This window comes from Wyeomyia smithii, chromosome 2 (assembly GCF_029784165.1).
Source record: "Wyeomyia smithii strain HCP4-BCI-WySm-NY-G18 chromosome 2, ASM2978416v1, whole genome shotgun sequence".
Lineage (NCBI taxonomy): Eukaryota > Metazoa > Arthropoda > Insecta > Diptera > Culicidae > Wyeomyia > Wyeomyia smithii.
In genome coordinates this window covers 180,787,839-180,806,236 of record NC_073695.1, presented here as the reverse complement: position 1 = coordinate 180,806,236, position 18,398 = coordinate 180,787,839, and the positions used below count along the sequence as shown (strand labels likewise).

Genomic DNA, 18,398 nt, shown 5'->3' with positions numbered 1-18,398 from the left:
CTTTTTGGATTTTACATTCTAAAGAGCTCAAAATGGCTCAAACCATAGGTTTCATGGTTTTCAACGGTAGGTTTTTTGATGCCTAACAACTTTGCCGAAGACACTAAAGTGCTAGGGTGTGCCAAAAAAATACTAGAGCTGTTCAAAGTTGAGTATGTCGAAATTTATGTTGCAAATCACTTTTTCTGCCAACACTGTCAGTGTACCGGCATCAGTAAGATTTCCATCAGAAGTAACCTCTGAAACACGTTGTAGATTCTACCTACGCCTAGAATATTGAACTAAATTTGTTTACTTGATCCAGCTGAGTGTATAAACTCGTTACGACAGGTTACTTCTGCTGGGAATCCTACTGACGCCGGTACATTGGTAATGTTAGCAGAAAACAAGATTTTCTGCATTTAAATCGACATACTCAACTTTGAACAGCTATAGCTCTTCTTAGGGACATCCTAGCTCTTTAGTGTCTCCTACAAAGTTGTTAGGCATCTAAAATAATATACTTTAACATAATGTAGTGCATTATTAGAGCATTATTGCGCCCTCTAGAAAGGTGAATGCAAAAAAAGTAGGCTTTCCCATATAAATTTTTATACAAATTTGAAATGCAATGCGCCAAACGGAGACAAGACCAATCGACTTCAGGTAAGTTTAGGGTCGTTTGCTTATTGGTGGATTATTGGAGGAATCTGAACAGTTGAGTTAGAGATGTGGTTAAAGAACTGCATTTGAATAAAACTTTCGTTCAAGATGAGGAAGAACCTGATGGATTACACTCGTACCAAGTTCAGAAGGTGCCGAATCGCAATGAACGGCAAGATACAGTGACGAAAACACGTGCACGAAAGCTCTACATCCCGATGTTGACGAAATCACATTGCTTCGTTTTTTAAGACGAGACATATGTGAAAGCAGTTTTCCGGCAGCTTCCGGGGCTCCAGTACTTCACCGCTAATCATAAATTCTGAGAAAGTCAGAAAAGAGAAGGTATCAAAGTTTGCCAAAAAGTAAATAGTTTTGCAAGCAATTTGCTCAGATGGAAAGCGGAGCACTCTATTCGTGACAACCGAAACAGTCAATTAAGTAATTGAAGTAATGCCTCCAAAAGCGTTTACTTCCACTTCTGAGGTCACACAATGTCCTTTCTGGCCGGATTTAGCCTCGTGTCATTGCTCGAAAGATGTTCTGGAGCGGTACGAGACTAAGGAAGTCAAATTCATACCAAGGCATCTCAATCCCCCAAACGCACATGAACAGTGACCAGTTGAGAAGTAATGAACCATCATGAAGCAGGCACTTTAGAAGAATCCTTAGGAAGTAAAATATGAGGAGGATATGAAGAGAACGTTGCACAAGTCCTTATGAGCAGTGTTGAGAGGAAAGTTCGTGCATTTGGATATGGGGATGAAATTGAATAAAACGAACAGTGAAAAAACTAAATAACATGTTTCATTTTACCACCTAAAAGTAAGATTGGTTGCTGAGTGAAATATACCAAATCTTTTTTTGTGATGCAATTTGATTCCGTACACCCTTTATTTCCATTGGTTGAATCGATCGAAGGCGGAAATTACATCCAAATTATTCATTTAATCGCTTTGGAGTCAAAGAATAAATTATGTCAATAAATCTAAGCTTGTGCCTGGAGAACCACCAATAATTCACAAAAAAAAACTTGTTTTCATAGAACACAAAATAAAAATTCCGAACTTGATATTGATATATCCCATAAACGGATTCATGTTGAAAATTAGTGGCCAAGAGCTTTAACATTTGAAATTACTATTAGAATCATATTGCATCATTGGAATTTAGTTATTCCCAAAAATATTATGAAAAATATCTTTGAAACATAACACATAAGTAGAGTTTGTCTCACATTTCTCCATCCAGAACTTTTTATCTGATGTTTTAAAATAATGTCAAGCTTCAACAAAAATAATTTGAGGGAGATATTTGAATCCAGTAATCATAAAAACACAATTATTTTTGAAAATGTCGAAATTAAATAGAGTACCGGCTCTATTATCGTCAAGTTTTACCTGTTATCGTCCGGGGGGGTAAATTATTTTTTATGCATGATGGTTCTTCGCAATGCAGAGCATCTTCCTGCAAAAGACTAGTTCTCTATGACTTATTTAACGCCCCGGACGATAATTGGACAAACCTGACGATAATAGAGCTGGACCCTATTTCTTTTGAAACTCATCCTTCCAACAACAAAATTTTTTTTAAGGATGCAGAATCCTTGACTTTTCAACAAAATTTGCGTGATTACTTGAAGAAACTAGAATAATAAAAAAAAAATTAAATTAAAATTAAGTTTTTTCTTCTTGGTGGAAAATATTTTTCAGGTGTAGATTTTTTTTACAAGGCATTATTATTTTCCACACCTCATTCAATCAGTTTTTATGTGCAACCAAGAGTTTCTGCACTAAAATACATTGAATAAAACCTATGCAAAAATGCATACGCCCTCATTGAAAATAACCCTTGAGTAAATTTTCCTGCTGTTTTGAATCCAGTCGCATAATCATATGGCAAGCAAAACTGGATCTGTTGATAAACAGCACAAAAATGTTAACATTCAACCTTAATTTTTACTGGACCGTCCGTCACTTGTATTCCAATCAGACATAAATCGTAATTACTGGACGGCTAATTTACACTGAGATGAAAACAAACTTGAGATTGATTCGGGACACAGCAAGATACCTGTGTTAATTTTTTTCCGCGACGCAAAACGACGTCCTCGAGAAGAACAATAGCAAATAAACATTCATAATTTGAATACCAACATTTCAGGAGGTGATAAATGTCCTCCTCGAGGCACTCTCATATTCGCGTCCACTACCTTGCGCTTTTCGGACGGATGAAGCTCGAATGTGTACTCCTAGGGCGGGAATGAGTGATCGTTTAGCAAAAAAAAAAAACAAACAAACAAACAAACACTTGCCGTGAATCGTGTGGAGGAGACACACAGAACCAAGCTGCGATAGCAAATGTGCGCACTAATCGGATCGTGTCCATCGCAGTTGCGCCCGGCAGGCTGCTCGCAATTTGACGCATCATTTGTTTTAAAGTGGCACTCCTTTGACTCCTTTGGGTAGAATTTGAATCGTCCACTGCAAACCGACGAGAGCCTCATCGGCATGACCACTAGCAGGTTTAATCTGCGCATCGATCCTGCCCGACCGCGTGTAGACCCTTTTGAAGTCGTGTACGGCGCTGGCGGTCAAAGCAACTTAATGACCTCTGTTGCTGTAGCTACCGTGCGACAACCATCCCTGTGCTCGCGGATATCGAGAGACTGGGTTATTAGGTAATATTTCGTACGACAATGTATGCCTTTTTCGGACCAATGTTGTGTTTTTTATTTAGTATATGTTTCTGTCAGTGTCACGGAACAAGTGAGCATTTGAAATCCGTAAAAGGTGAGAGAAGGTTTGTGTTTTCCAACAATTTAACATTCCCGCGGGTGAATGAAGTCCGGGTGACGTTACGAATTGCGTCAATGCCAGTCAGTTGCAGAAATGGAGCTTTTTAATGAAGACAAAAAGTTTGATTGGAATTTAGTTTGCATCACAATGATAATGGAGACTGAAGAAACGTATTTTTATCCATGTAATAACGGAGGTTCCAGTCAATTTAAAAGACATTCAGCTTCCCCAGTATGGATCTGAATGCAAACCTTGTGCAGGTCGTTCAGCCGCAGGTAAACCGTTAGAAAGTTTGTTGCACCATAAAACGATCTTATTTGAATAAGCTATAAATTGCTAGAAACGTTCAGTGGTATGAAAAACTCAATTTTCACTTGAGAACACAAAGAATATTCTCACAATTTATGAAGCTGTCGTTCAATCAAATAACGAAATATTTACCTTGCATTTGTGAGCCGCATTGTACGTTCTGACAAAGCAAATTGACGCAGCATCGAAATCATTTACGCAGACTGACTCGAACTGTGATCGGTCACAATTAGTCACAATCAGTGAGTAAGCGACCGACCAACCGACCGATTGACCGACCGCCTCGATCTGTTAGCCTGCTTTTAGACAGTACGCGTATCACACAGTCTAGCGCATAGCACAGTTCACGATAACATCTCTGCTTTCGTGCATGCGGTGCATACTAAGCGAGCAGGCAAGCATCACGCTGCTGTCCCTCGAAAAGCTATGCTGTGTGGAAGATACATACTTGCTACCACTACTACTGCTACTCCTACATCTGTAACTATTATACCAGTAGGTTCCTATCAGCATAGCGGTTACTGATGAGGGCATCTCGCATCTTTGCTTTATTAGCTTAGGCAGTCGAGTTATTCCGGGCGGGCAGGGGGACCTAATGAAAACCCGCTCGAACTGGTTGCATGGTACGAATTCAGAATGCAAAACAGCCCATAGTCCGAGTGCCAGTGTCTGTCGGCTGCCGCGAAGTCCATCGGCAGTAGCAGCAGCAACCACAGAGAGGCAAAAATGTTGTTAAACTATTCGAAGGTGGCAATTTGCGCGCTCTGTCGTCGTTGCCATGGTTGCGGTTAACGTTTAACTGATGCACTTGCTAGTAGGTATAGGTTGGTCCTCGGACAGGATGTGACAACTGTAACATCAACATAAACAATATTTGCAGCGAAACTTATCGGTCTGTGATCATTAACACGTAAAATTACAAGACAAATAGTTGGACTAACGAAAGATATTTTATGGGGCATGAATAAAAAAATAAAACATTTTCTGGTGCGTTTTATACGTTCTGCAATAGCAGTTTTCAAAAAGCATCATTTAGTGATGGTCTAAAATAAATGCCTTAGAATTTAAGTTTTGCGACACATTAGTAAATTTTACTTTTACGTCTCAGCAGATGGAAACATTACTGAAATGGGCAGAATGATGGGCAGAAACATTACCGCAAGGAAAAACCTTCAACAGCATAATAAATCAATACAAAATGATGAAAATAAAAAAAAATTTCATTTTGCTGCTTCGGTCTACACTGAAATTAAACACGACGGTCTCATTTTGAATGGAGAAAACATGTTAATTCATGATATTAGTTTTCCAGAAGGGATTCGTTTCTATATTCATCTCAACCCATATACACTGAAGTCGCTTTTTACGCGGAGGATACGTGCCGCGTAAAAAATCCGCGTAAATTGCGGAATTCGCGTAAAAAAAAACATGTAAATTCCGGAATCCGCGTAAAAAAAACCGCTTAAATTCCGGAGTCCGCGTAAAAAAACTGCGTAAATTCTGCAATCCGAATAAGGAATAACCAAAATCCGCGTATGAAAAAAAACCGCGTAAATTCAGGAATCCGCGTAAAAAAACGCGTAAAAATTGTACTCTTTTCAAGAAACATTGACACTAAGTTAAAAACAAGAAAAAAATCATATTTAATCTAACAAACTTAGTTTACTAAACAATGGGATGGATTTCCTAAACTAACTTTATTCTCTACGCTTGATGAAATTTACGGGTAATGGCACTCAAAAATTTATCAACCTGAAACTTCCATCTCGGAAAACAATTTCGTCGTACTAATCCACACAGTTATTACGGGATCCGTAAGACAGGGTTGTTCATACAATAGCGATCCACTTTTCACATCAACTAGTCAACATGGTCTCTCGCTACAGTTCAAGAAGTTTTCAATCTTCAGTTCAACATAAACATCACAATTTATCTATCTTCGGATTGCTGATCCGACATTGTGCCAAAGCCAGTGCATCATACGCTTTTGTTTTTTCTAGGAAAAAATAATAGAACAACGATTAAATCAATCGTATTATGAAAATAAGAGCAGTAGTGGTGAAACAAATATACGCTTTGAAATATGCTTCATTTTACAACTTATCGGATAAATTTTGCCGAGTTTTTCATATTTTGGTTTATATGGAAAAATACACGTTTTTTGCATATTTTTTTGATGATATCGCGAAAACTTGGTGTTTAACCCTTATATTCTCGGTGAACGTTGGTTTAATGTGAAGAATATAGGAACAGCTCCAGTTTAACGTGGATTCTTTTAGTTTTTTAAGCTTTTCAGCCAAAAGTTGAGTCTCAAAAACCTCATTTTTTATAAATGCCAGTATTTTCAAGAACTTTAGCTCCTATAATAAGGCTCCATGTTGTACATAACAATATCAAACCAGATCTTGAAAAAATTAAATTTCATTGACAGCTAATAGGTATGTATTTGATTTGATCAGTTCTTGCCAGTCTAAGCAGTTAGTATATTTCAAATTGCCATCCTTCTTCAGAAAGCAGTAAAATTTCGTGATAGTGACTTTTATTATACTTTCCCAACTTTCAATCTTTAATAACACAAAGCAATATTTTTTTGCCTTGGCTTCTATGCAGGCCCGGATTTGAGGGAGGGCAAAGGGGACAAATGCCCCGGGCCTCCCGATTCAAGGGGCCCCCCTAGTCCTTGGGCGACTTTTTTTTTTTGCTCGTAACCTTTCAGAACGTTACCTCTAAATGTTTTTAGAAAAGAGGGCCTCACAAACAAATTTGCCCCGGGCCCCCCACCGTCTAAATCCGGCCCTGCTTCTATGTATGATTTTTTGATGTAGTTTGATGCAAAACCAAATTTCCCCGAGTTTAAACATGTATCAACTTAAGGGGCAACAATGGCGTCATTTTGAATTTTCGAGAAATCGGAAATTCTCGATGTTTTTTCGACGCCATTTTGGTTTAAGACCTAATATAAAAATTCTAAGAGTTTTGTTGTTCTTACCCATCTTAAAAATAACAGCTCTTCAATCGGACAAAAACTGAGCTCGAAACGGTGATTCTACGAAACCGGTGGTGGCATGGTTTTAGTATATTTCACAAAGCAGAATAATATCGAGTATGTCTAAGCGTTGATGGTAATGCCCTGATATCTGAAAGTGGTAGTCAAATTAGGTATATTTTATATTGAATAAAAAAGTCTCAGAAATCGATTGGTAGGTGTTTCTTTTTTTTTTTTTTATTCTCGCTTATTTACCGTCGGTCTAGTTCCGCCACTGTTGTTGTGCCAATCATCGACGCCCGGGGAGGCGACTTCACACCCAGGACCCTAACTCACGACCCGTTGATTAACGGACCGGCGCCAACGGCTTTACTTCCTCATGCAATGGAAGGCGTGATCCCAGAGATTTTTCGCCTCAGAAAATCTCCCGGTGTCCGCTAGAATTGAATCTAGACCAGTTGGGTTGGTTGTGAGTGGATCACGCCACCTCACAACCATCGACACCTATGTCGGCGGTGGGATTCGAACCCATGCGTCGAGCGTGGTTGGCGGAGACGTTACCAACTACGCTAGGCCCCCGCTCAATTGGTAGGTGTTTGATCTACGTAAAATGTCAGCAACATGTCGATTTCGCCCCAATTCTTCTACAATACTAAAATAGGTTCATCTCGACGTTGGATGAACTTATTTGAAATCTTTTTTATGTAATATCGAGAGTGTAAAAGATACTCAAAGATACAATAACAATTTGTCTTTACGGGATCCTCCCCTTTTGCAGGGGAGCGAGAATTATATGTTTCGGCCGGTCCTGGCCAAAAATGCAACCCCTTCCCCGCAGAAGGGGGAGAATCATGTAAAGACAAATTGTTGTTGTATCTTTGAGTATCTTTTACACTCTCGATATTACATAAAACAGATTTCAAATAAGTTCATCTAACGTCGAGATAATCCTATTTTAGTTCTGTAGGGGAATTGGGGCAAAATTGATATGTTGCTGACATTTTACGAGGATCAGACACCAATCAAGCGATTCTTGAGACTGTTTTACTTAATATTAGACATAATTTGACTATCACTTCTAGATACCAGCGCATAACCAATAATGTTCAGATATCCTCGATGTTATTTTGCTTCGTGCAATATACTTAAACCATGCCAAAACCGTTTTCGTAGAATCACCGTTTTGAACTCCATTTTTGTCCGATTTAAGATCTGTTTTTTTTTTAAAGATGGGTAAGAAGAGTATATATCAAGATGGCTTGACAAAATAATTTTTTTAACTCTTTTATCACCAATATTTAGTGGTTAATTTGTGAGTTCGAAATCCAATTTGTGGTAATTTGTGGTTAAGCGGTTTCCGAGAAATTTTCAAAAAACTGAGTCAAGCCATCTTGAAACATGATTTTTCTTCAAATGAATCGGACAACGATGATATACCATATCGTGATATATACGGATCTGAAAGCTGCCTTCAACCGTATTAATCATCGAATACTGTTGGACAAAATCTGCGAATGGGTGCTTCGCTACAGTTCGTAAAATGGCTAGGCTCATATTTGTGCGATAGAGTTATACCAGTAAAACTGGGATCACAATTATCGCCCCTTTCACCAATAAATCGGGTGTACCTCAAGGCAGCAATTTGGGGCCACTGTTGTGTATTTTATATTTCAATGACGCTGCTGCTGCACTTGGAGTTGGTTGTAGGCTGTTTTATGCTGACGATCTTAAAATATTTTTGACGATTCGTTCCATCGAGGATTGTCGACGTCTACAGGATATGTTAAATTCGTTCGCGTATTGGTGGAAATTAAACTGTTTCACAATCAGCATTGCTAAATGCGAAGTAATGACTTTTCATCGCATGAAATCGCCTATATTATTCAGCTACTAAATAGATGGTCAAACACTGAATAGAGTTGAATACGTAAAGGATCTTGGCGTGACTCTCGATCCTAAACTGACTTTTGGTCGTCATCGCGCGATAGCTATTTCGAAAGCTACCCGTCAGCTAGGATTCATTTCAAAAATAGGACGCGACTTTGAAAACCCGTACTGCCTAAAATCACTGTATTGTGCTCTTGTCCGTCCTGTCCTCGAAAACGCAAACCTTTTTTGGATGCCCCACCAGCTCCATTGGAATCTACGTATAGAACGTGTGCAGCGAAGATTCATACGTATGGCGCTTCGGGACCTGCCTTGGCGACAACCCGACAATCTGCCCCCGTACACAGACCGCTGCTGCTTGCTCAACATAGATACTTTGGAACGTCGCCGCAAGATGCAACAGGTGCTGTTTGTGGCAAAGCTGCTAAATGGTGAAGTAGATTCTCCCAAACTTCTTTCGCTGTTGAATTTCCGTGCACCACATAGAGCCTTACGACCTGCATCACTATTGACAAACCGTTATCATCGCACGAACTTCGGTCGCAATGAACCCATTGCCTCATGCATTAGAATGTTTAATCGAGTGGAGGAATATTTTGAATTTGGTGAACCTTCGTTTAAATTGAAGAAAAAGCTAACACGTATAAGTTTTTAACATCATATATTAGTTTTATACTAGTTCATTAAGACTATCAGATGAATTTTATACACAGATAAACAAATAAACAAATAAACAAATATATATATATATATATATATATATATATATATATATATATATATATATATATATATATATATATATATATATATATATATATATATATCAATCGAAAGCTCTTAATTTGTGGTTCACGAAAATGTAATTCTAGGGTCATAATTACTAGTATTTGCACAGAAATTTGTGTTTTATTGTTCACGTAGTTCTACGTTTTGTTTATTTGTTGTTGACGCTGCTGGCCGCTAGTGGCGTTAGCTGTTTTCGGTGTTTGTCACTGCTATACTGAGCGTGCGTGTGGGGGATATGGTAAATATCGAGATTCGGGGAACTAACCCAACACACTTGCTATTTCAGGTAGCCAACCCGGCGTAAAATGAATGTGTGTATTTTTTTTTTTTTTTTGATAAAAAGGATACCGGTAACGAAAATGTACTTTTAAAGGAAAGCAATCCAAATTCGCCGGATTATTTTTCAGAACCAGTAGGTATTGTAAACAATAACTATCACTTTCACCTAGATTCTGAGAAATGTTTCGGAAATATTTGAACAAATATTCGAATAAGCTGCCGGGATTCAACTCAATGTTGTCTTCTGTTATTTTTCCATGCATGTGTGCTAGCTCATGAGCAAAGTAATAAAGAAGATGTCTGCTGTCCGCGGGTCTGTTAAGCTACTAGTGGCACCGTCGAGAAAAACGTGCTATTTTGCAAACAAAGGATTTGTCATGATTTTGAAAAATTTGCGAAGCAACTTGACCCATTTTTAAAATAAAAAAAAGAACTGAATAAAATCAACATGCATTGAATCCGAATGGATGTTTTTAATTTGGTTTATTCAGAAAAAAAAACAAAATTGATTCAAAGCATCGAAATCAATAAGAATATGCTTAGACAAGTATTAAACAAGATTTACACACAGTACAGAAAGTAAGAATAAATCTTAGGCGTTGAAAAAAATATTTACACATTTTAGAAATTATCAAATGTTTGTCAGAAATCTAAAATATACTGTCCATTGAGAGTAATTAAAAAAGTCAGGTCATTAACATCAACAGCAGAAGCGAAACATTCAACTAAGGAAATTCTAAAAATTCAGCTGGGCGTTAATAGCTAGGAATATATAAAATTAAATAAGACGATAAGAAAAATAAAAACGAAACAACAACAATTTTATCGACCGAAACTTTACATGCGGCTTAGCAAAGTTAGTATTTTTCACAGATGGAGAAAGTTTTTAGACCCATATATATTTTCATTTTCAAGCATTCTAAGCATCATAGCTTAGCTCTCCCAGATGGTCTCGAGGTATGATGCTGCCCTAACAAGCTAGTCGTCGTAGGTTCGAGTCTCGGCTCGGGAGAGACTGTTAGTGTCAGTAGAATCGTAGCGCTAGCCCCGCAATTGTTGTCCTGTACACTTAACAGTTGGCTGCGAAGTCTGTTTATAATAAAAAACAGAAGGTCGAGTTTCGAATCGGAATGCAGCCCCAAGGGCTTTGCTTTGCTTTTAAGCATCTTAGCTAGGAAACTGTTGTATGTACAGAAAAACTGCAGTACAACACTAAGGTCGCTTTCTACGCCGGTTTTTTTCACGCGGATTTCGGAGTTTACGGGTTTTTTTTTCTACGCGGATTCCGGAATTCACGCGGTTCTTTTACGCGGATTCCGGAATTAAGGCGGTTTTTTACGCGGATCCCGGAATTTACGCGGTTTTTTTTTTCATACGCGGATTTCGGTTATTCTTCACTCGGGTTGCAGAATTCACGCGGTTTTTTTACGCGGATTTCGGAATTTATGCGGTTTCTTTTTACGTAGCACGTATCCCCGCGTAAAAAGCGACTTAAGTGTACTAGAGAATTACTAATGCCTTGTGAAAAACATACGCCGTTAAAAAAAATATGACTCAAAGAAATTGAAAATTAAAACTAAATTTCAATTAAAATCAAAAACCAGAATCAATCCACCTAATGGTGCAGAAACCATTGTTATACATAATAGTCAGTAATCCTTGAATCTATACCAATGTAAAAATTTTATTCGAACAATAATGATATTTACCATATTCTCCACACGCACGCTCAGTATCAGCAGTGACAAACACCGAGAACAGCCAACGCCACTAGCGGCCAGCAGCGTCAACAAGAAATAAACAAAACGTAGAACTACGTGAACAATAAAACACAAATTTCTGTGCAAATACTAGTAATTATGACCCTGGAATTACATTTTCGTGAACCACAAATTAAGAGCTTTCGATTGATGTATATATCATCGTTGTCCGATTCATTTGAAGAAAAATCATGTTTCAAGATGGCTTAACTCAGTTTTTTGTAAATTTCTCGGAAACCACTTAACCACAAATTGGATTTCGAACTCACAAATTAACCACTAAATATTGGTGATGGAAGAATTAAAAAAAAAATATTTTGTCAAGCCATCTTGATATATGCGTAAGAAGATGCTAATATGTTGACAAACTCTTAGAATTTCGATATTTGGTCTTAAAACAAAATGGCGTCAAAAAACATCGAAAATTTTCGATTTCTCAAATATTCAAATGGCGCCATTGTTGCCCCTTATGTTGAAATATGTTCAAACTCGGGGAGGTTTGGTTTTGCATCAAAATACACAAAAAAATTATATTTAAAAACCAAGGCAGAAAAAAGTCTATTTTTGTTGCACTGTGTAATATTATTAACCCATTCCCGGCGGAGAGAAATCAGTTTTAACATCAAAAAATGAACTTTGAACTCTTATTACTAAATAACTATAATAACACAAACTGTATTGCATATCAAAGATCACTCTAACGATACTGAATTGTTTAATCGTGCAAAGTATAATTACTTAAGTATAGTTGATAAGCTCAAATCAAAACTTGAACGTCAGGTGATGCCATATGGCATCACCCACCGGGAATGGGTTAAGAAAGGTTACGAAATGATAATCAGAGCTTTATTTAATTGTAAAATTTACACTTGCGTTCTTGACAAAACCTGGTTTTGTTCGGGAAAGCGGGAAATAAAGCATGTAAAACTCTACTTCTTTCTATACTTTTATTGTTATGATTTGACAGCAAGCGTACTTTATTACACTGTCGTTTAAAGTATAAATGGAATTTTGACGCTATAAGTTTCGCGTCACTAGCGATGTCTTTTCCCTTTCTGTGAAAGATGCCTATTTGTATACACGATTGTTCGCTGTGTAACAACAAAAGGGATAGTTAAATTCACTCACGATTAGTGCTTCCATGTCTACCGCAAAGTATGTTTCTGTTTAGAAATTTCTCACCACATATATTTGGTATACAATCCTTTTATGTATGAATATTTTTTTCTTGTATGGACCGGTATTTTTTTATCTTTTGTGGCATTACTTACTGTTCTCTAAACTTCTTCATCGGCTTTATCATTGCCTCAAGCAGGCTTGTTACTCTCCTCAATCACAATTAACTTTCTTACCAAGATGCTCCTCTCATTTGATATATGCTTCGTAGATACACAATAAAAGCACTGTAGTGAGCTCTGTTGTGTAGTTTTTTTTTTTTGCATAGACCCCACTGCGACCAGCAATTTTTTGAACTTTTGTGGCATCGTCCGAGCGTTTCTTGGAGTTTGCACTTTTTTTCATTTTACAGTTTAACTTTTTAAGAAGTCTTACCTGCTACGTGTTATAATAGTGCTTGTATTCACCCTGATTTACTATTCTCTTATCTTTTTTATCGACCTTATCATCGTCTCAAGCTCGTTACCAAAGTATATAACATGCTTTGAGTGGATGATGTTTCCGAAGGTGTAGATAAGAGTTTTTAGTCTGGAGAGAAGTTTTTGTGTTGAGGAGCCCGAATAACAATTCCATGCCTTTGACATTTAAGGGCCTAATTTTACTAGGAATCAAACCCATGACCACCCTTATCAAAGCGGACTCTGGCTACGCAGCTCCTCTGTTGTCTAGTTATTGTACGTAATGTAATTTCGTGTGAGAAAGCTCACACCAGTTTATCATGGAGCTTATTACAGAAGACGTGGCAGTAATACTGCGAAAAGCCATCCGTTAGAACGTGGAGCGATACAGACAGAAACGGAGACAGTCCCAATTCTTCTAGGAAAAAAGCGTCTCCGCTCTCATGGAACATAAAAGTTCTATCAGAAATTCAACGCACTCCACAAAGGCTTTGTTCCGCGAGCCGAAATGTGCAGGAATTAGGATGGGAGTACCTTGACAGATGATCGTGAGGTGACCGAAAAATGGAGACAGAACTTCGATGAACACCTGAATGGCGTACTGGCAGGAGACCAGAACAGCGATGAAGGAAACTCTCTCGGTGTGGCAAGTGACGGAGATGTACCACCCCCATCGATAGGCAAAGTTAAAGATGCTATCCGGCGGCTTAGAAACAAGGCAGCTGATAAGAACGGCATCGAAGCGGAGCTTCTCACGATGGGCCTGGGCAAATTGGCCAGTTGTCTGCATCGGCTGATTGTCGAAACAAGGAAAACGGAATGCCTACCGGAGATGTGGAATGTCTACCGGAGATGTGGAATGTCTACCGGAGATGTGTGAGGATGGGGTTTTTGCCCTATCTACAAGAAAGGCGACAAGCTTGATTGTGAGAAGTACCGAGCGATCACTATCCTGAATGTTGCCCACAAAGTGATATCCCAAAAAAATTTCCAGCGACTATCACCACTAACCAACAGATTTATGGGAAGTTACCTGGGAACCAGATCTTTACTAAGCGGCAGATCCTCCAAATCGATCTTCACCGACTTCAAAGCCGCTTATGATACGATCAATCGTAAAGCGCTATGGAGAATACTCGACGAGAACGGCTTCCCCGGAGAGCTTACCAGACTGATAAAGGCCACGATGGATGATGTGCAGTGTTGTGAGGTTTTTGGGTGGTCTATCCGACCCATTCGGATCCTACAGGGGACTTCAACAAGGTGATGGTCTTTCCTGCCTACTGTTCTATTCTAAACTAGAAGGTGTTGTAAGACGAGGGGGACGGGGAATAGACACGCGAGGCACAATTTTCGCTAAATCCGGTCAATTAATCTGCTCTGCGGATGAGGTGGACACTGTCGATAGAACTTTGAGGTGGTGGCACTGACCTGCCCACCAGACTAAACTGTGAAGCAGAGAAGATTGGAACGAAGTACATGCTAAACGAAGGACATCAGCGGGAGTCCTACTATGGGCTCCACAAAACTTACGGTCAAGACGTCTAAAAGGGCATCTTGTACAAAATGCTTATTATACCGGTTGTTCTCTATGGGCATGAGACATGGCAATGCTTGAAGAGGACCTGCGCTCGGAGTAAGATCCATCTTTGGTGGTGTGCAGGAGAACGGAGTGTGGAGACAGAGAATGAACCATGAGCTCGCGCAACTGAACGGTGAATCCAGTATCCAAAAAGTGGCCAAATCTGGACGTATACGTTGGGTAGGGCGCGTTGCGGGAACGACGCACAAATACCCTGCCAAATTGGTTCTCACCTCGAATCCGGTTGGTACGAGGCAAACAGGAGCGCAAAGAGAAAGGTGGTTGAGGATGATCTGGCAAGTACGGAGTGCCCGTAGGATTGGATGCGGGCAGCCATGGATCAACGAGTTGGCGGGAATTATGTTATGCAGGCCATGACTAAGGACAAATGGCCATTTGAGTAAGTGAGTATGTACAAAAGACGAGACGAGAAAAATGTTGTATTGGGAACGCGAGTGGAAACTTTGCAGGTGATAGCTGAGTCACGAACGAGTCGAGCAGTTTTGAAGACGAGCTATTCGTCCAAAATGCAGCCGACTCACCATCTTTTTTTTTAAATGGCGGGAAAACCTGCAAACAGACACTTGAGAAGAGAACTCAGGGTGTGAGGATGAAACTAGGGGAGTGATGCTGAGGTAGTCCCGACCCACTAGAACCCCTCCAGTCTCCAGCCCTGGTCTTCGCGGAACAACGGTTAAGTATTACGTCGGACTCGTCATCTGTAATACCGAAATAGATCAGCTGAGTAACTCGACGCTCGCCTCGTCTTCTATAATAGGCCCCTAACTGGGTGCTAACTATCCTAGCGTAGGGAACATATTTTAAGCAGCTTATGGAGCCTCCTGTGTATTGAAACGAGATACTCGAAACATGTCAGGTGGAATACAAACGTAAGCATATCAATTTTTTTTTACTATCTTTCTCTCTGTCAGAACTTGTTTTCAGATTGTATATACATATTTAACAGTAATAAATTAGAATTTCCTTTCGAGGGACACTATTTTAATAACCCCGAACCTATTCAAGCAGTTTGTATCGGTTTTGCCGAAAAGCACCCGAATGGCACCTGAAGGGCTATAATTTTGGCTAATTTGGGTTTAACGGTATTTTATATATACGTGAGATAGCCATTTATTGTAATTTTCGTTCTTGTCATTGATATGGTCGATATCAATCAAAAATCAGAAGTTTGTGGCACGTTTCCTTCGACTGATCAAAATAGGCGCCACTGCATAAATCGTTTTTTACCCTACTATTACAAAATGTCGAGTCTTGTTTCGAACACAGATTGCACTCAATTGGAGCTGAAATAAGGTCAAATGACCAATATGGGTGTTTCCGGGGCCGAAAATCATCTCCTGAAGCCATTTTTAGTTTCGAGATAGCAACTCACTACTATCGGAAATTTTTTAACAGTATTAAATTTTCTAGTGTTCAGCAAAGAATTGAAAATTACAGAATATTTCAGTGACAATTTCTGTATGTCCAAATTATAGAGTTTTCAATTATGCTTAACTTTTGTGTTCTATTTTTAATCATGTTGGTCTAACTAAAAACTATTAGCTTTAATATGCAACATCATTTTTTTCTCAGAAAAAAACCTTATCATTTTTAACGTTTATTTTCAATTGTTATATCAAAGTTAACTTTTTTTGATAAAATATTTTTCTTCAGTACCGCAATGTATGTATATTTTTTGAAAAAGTCTTATTGAAAACGTTGTCGTCGTCTTACTTGACAAACTGATATCATAAAATGGTAACCTTTTTCAAAATATAGATACAGTGCTTTTTCGCTTTTATCAACAGTCTACTCATCAAATTCACGTTCGATTTTCTCACGTTTTTTTACGCGTTTTTTAAAGAAAAAAATTTAAATCAAGAATAATGTACTTCCATGCGTAGAAAATGTATTCGAAATATAATTTTCGCTTGTGCTTTGTGTTCTTACATGTGTATAGTTTTATGTATTCAATTTTTTTGATCAATCTTCTGAGGCAACAAGTGTCATATCTGTTACAAAAAAATATGTGTCATGATTTTGAGAAAAATGAACCGTGAAATACGTATTTCATTGACTTTGAAGCAAAAATTACGTATTATTCGAGCAGTTGAGGAAAAAGATCTGTTAACAACTCAAACAGTCCTACAGTTTTATCCTCATAGAGCGTTAATTTTAATTTTATAAAATCTAGCGGATCCAAAATTTCACATAAACAAGCATTAGACTCTGCAAGCTATGCTAAAGAATGGGCAGTACAAATCATATTGATATTACATAAATAATAGCCGTAAGAAAGTCCGCGAAAATGCAATGGAGAAAAATATCATAAACTAACCTTTTCTTGTTTCTTCATTTGTATCTTGAACTTATATTCCATTCAATCATGAAAGTGCATCATTTTACTCAAAATATCATAAATTTCAATTGAATCCTACACAAAAAATTAAATTTTTATCATTCGCTAAATTCACGGTTTCGCCAAATTCACTGTAAAATTTTTATTGACCGTGATTAAATCGAATAAGCACTGTATGTTTGAAATCCCAAAATTGACTTCTAAGGTTTACCGCAGCCAATACAGTTGAATTTGTTTTGAACAATGCATCTTGTTGGAAAAAAATAAACACCAAGATGTTATACAGTTGGGTTTTTCACGCGGGTTGCTTTTTTCATTCACTCAAAAACGGTAAAAGATATCAACCTCATTCCAATCACGTCTTCCGTTTTAGGACTAAAGTAATCATACCTATATGAGTTTTCAGAGATGCAGAGCGCTTTCTCGCGCCTATGTGCATGTTTATAATAATAGAATATTTATTTCTTTTAAATTGTGAAATTGTTGGTCAAAAATGTTTGAATCGATCATCAATTTATTGGAAACATTAACACATTCAGGGCCGGATTTAGGCGCTGGTTGGCCCGGGGCAAATTTGTTTGTAAGGCCCTCTTTTCTTAAAACATTTAGAGGTAACGTTCTGGAAGGTGACGAGCAAAAAAAAGGTCGCCCCAAGACTAGGAAGGCCGCTTGAATCGGGAGGCCCGGCGCATTTGCCCCATTGCTGATAAATTTGAACATTCAACGGCGACAACTTTGTATTAATTTACATTAAAAGATACAGCATTTATTAAAAACCAAAAGTTTTTGTGCCAATATCATGCAAATATTCTCCTTCCGAGGTTTTTTCTTCATTTGTTTTTAACTTTTCGCGCTTTGAGATAACTTTGCAAAGTGGATACAAGTTCATTCAAATATTGATAATAATTTATTCCGATTTTCTGAGTATCAAAACAGTTCAAGAGAGCAGTCTGAGTTATTTGAACCATGGAACATTAATTATTGTCATCAAATTTTCATACAGAAGTGTTGCAGTGAAGCATGAAAAAGCGAAGAAGTTGAAGTTTTCATTGCATTGAGTTCATAAAGCAAAAGATTGATCCGAATCGTCCCGGTATCCTCTTCCAACATTGGCTGTTCATTCTGCTAAAGCTTGTGCGACGGTGTTTCACTAGGTTCAACAGAGTGCAGGTTTTTTTATTTTTAAATCACATTACTAACCCCAAACCGATAACGTCTTATTTTAATTGCAAGGTCAAATAAATTATTCAGACTTGAATCCAGACAACCAAAACCACTCACTATTGCGAATATTACTTGAACATCTGATTTTCAATTGTAATTTTCTGTGACTATATTTTCATGTAAACAATTCTCCTACGGGTTTGCAAGGGACCGGAACGGAATAAGCGAACAGGTCGCATTGGATTTGACGGAAATAATACCACCTAAAT

At 38.2% G+C, this 18,398-nt stretch overlaps 1 protein-coding gene across 3 annotated transcripts in view; it reads right to left on the bottom strand.

Moving 5' to 3' along the window:
* The window catches only part of LOC129724450 (kin of IRRE-like protein 1), a 907,851-nt gene that overhangs the window by 412,545 nt on the left and 476,908 nt on the right, over positions 1-18,398 (bottom strand). The gene's annotated exons all lie outside the window — the stretch shown is intronic.